Source organism: Phaethon lepturus, unplaced genomic scaffold, assembly GCF_000687285.1.
Source record: "Phaethon lepturus isolate BGI_N335 unplaced genomic scaffold, ASM68728v1 scaffold40920, whole genome shotgun sequence".
NCBI lineage: Eukaryota > Metazoa > Chordata > Aves > Phaethontiformes > Phaethontidae > Phaethon > Phaethon lepturus.
This window is the reverse complement of record NW_010514814.1, coordinates 8692-10839: the sequence shown is the minus strand read 5'-3', so window position 1 is coordinate 10839 and position 2148 is coordinate 8692.

Here is a 2148-nt window from a genome sequence, read left to right as displayed (position 1 = left end):
CACCAGGCTGGTATGCTCCAGGAGAGATTTTTCTGCTACTGTGAGGAGCCTTCAACAGGAAGGAGACCTTAAAAATTCAGAATTCATCATAACTCGCATGTAGGGTCCCAGTCCTATTTTCTTTATATTGTCCACTCGTTTAAGTCCTCCATGTGCTTATCCCACCGAGCTCCATGGAGCTTGTTTCTCTTTTTCCTCCTTAATCCCACCATGCATTCAGGACATGTTTCTTTGCTGTAGTAGTACGAGAGCCATCATCATTGGAGATGTCTAGAAAGGCTTTTCTACATTTCTCCACTCAGCTTTCCAGCCCCTCCCAACCCTTATTGGAAAAAACCTCTCCTTTCTTACCTGTGGTCCCAAGTATCTTCCACCATTCTTCATTCCCTGAGGGTATCTGAAATGTTGTGTGAAAGGAGCTATTTGCCATGCATATTTCTGTTGCGCGAGACCTATAACCTGCATCTCCTATGATTTCAAGGTTATTTAAATCTCCCATTTTGCCATTTCTTTCTTCTCTCTCACATGCAGGAATTCTTTCCTCTGAGAAGACATTTTGTCCCTTGCATTTGTGCCTCCAACTTCCCCCATAGAAAAGACTTAGGCTAACATTACACTCTGTACATGGGATACACTGACTCCCTGGCCAGCCTCGCCTGCTTGCAGGATGCCTCCCTGTACCCGAGGACATTGTGGTGAGTTATCATGGATTCAGACAGTATTGCTAGGTCAGCGGACACCGTACAGCATGCAAGTTTTCAGAGCCCTGGCATCAGGATGGATGGAAAGGTCCCCTGTGGATTCCAGGAGACTCTGCGGAAATTCCCCTGGTAGCTGCATTACAGTAATTTTTTTGTGCCTTTGGGGACTTGCAGGGCTGTGACTGAATCACGTGGCATCTGCATTACAGTACAGTGTCTCTGCAGGGAGGGATCTGCAGGTTCTCAGAGACTGCAGGAGCTACAAGAGATCTATAGAGTAGCACAGTGTAGTCTGATCAGATACACTTAGAGAGGACAGTAGCTCTGGGTGTGAACATCACTGCCTTCAGGAATCTCTAATTTGACAATTTTTTGATGGAACCATACATCAAATGCATTGAAATACCTGACTGTGCAAAGAGGTATGTGCAGATTCTTCGAAATGCTGCAGGAATCACAGAATACTTCTGTTACAAGACAGAGTGCCTTCTGCCTGGAAAATATTAGGACTCGCAGCACCCAAGAGATTTCAGTTGGAGTGACAGGTACCATGCAAAGTGATACGGAGTGTATTCACAGCAAACCTAAGATGTCAGGTGCTCTAACTAGTGTTGCATAAAGCCCTCAAGGATCCCTCAGCCTGCCCACCTGCCTAGCATGTTCTGAGAGCAGGCGGGTCAGCTCTGGTTTTCTGAAACAATCCTCCCTGGCTTTACTTCCTCCTGCATGGCAGTAGGTGAAACCGCTATTGCGGAAAAAGCAATGTCATGACTCAGAGCTGTTAAGATATGTCTAAAATTCTTGTCGTGACAGGTCATGCAGGCCTATATAAGCTAATTATGAATTCACCAGTAGAGCTCAGGATGGGTTGAAAAGCCCATAAGGAGAAGCTGGAGAATGCTGGACCAGTGAGCCCATCCTAGGCTCTGCACTGTTAAGCTGCTAGTGGTGACTGAGCTAGTCTGTTTAACACCGACTTGGTTAGATCCACACCCCGCTGGCAGTCATCGCAGTAGTGATTGATAGGGTGGTCGAACCTTAGCCAGGCTGCCAACCCCGTCCCAAAGCACAGGCGATGACGACTGCAGAAAGGAAAGCTTTCCTCTCGTGCAAGAAGGGGCACCACTTCCCAATGCCAAGCACTGGTCTAAGCACGGAGGGCAAACAGTCACTTCTGGTGCTGCTAGTGCCTGCCCCATTCATGTTACGCTGTCTGGGAAAGCAATGCAAAGGAGGCAAATTAGCAGTGGTGCTGCTATTTAAAAATCAAACAGTCGCATCCCTTTGCTACACCTCAACATCCTAGTTCTTCTGTAGGCTTTCTATAGCACCCAAAGGCCCAAAGCTCGGATTCAGACAGTTCCTTTAGTCGCTCATGCATGGGCATGCCTCAGTTTAAGGAAGAGCAGGGCAAATTAGTTGGCTTGAAGCCTCTACTGACAAGTGG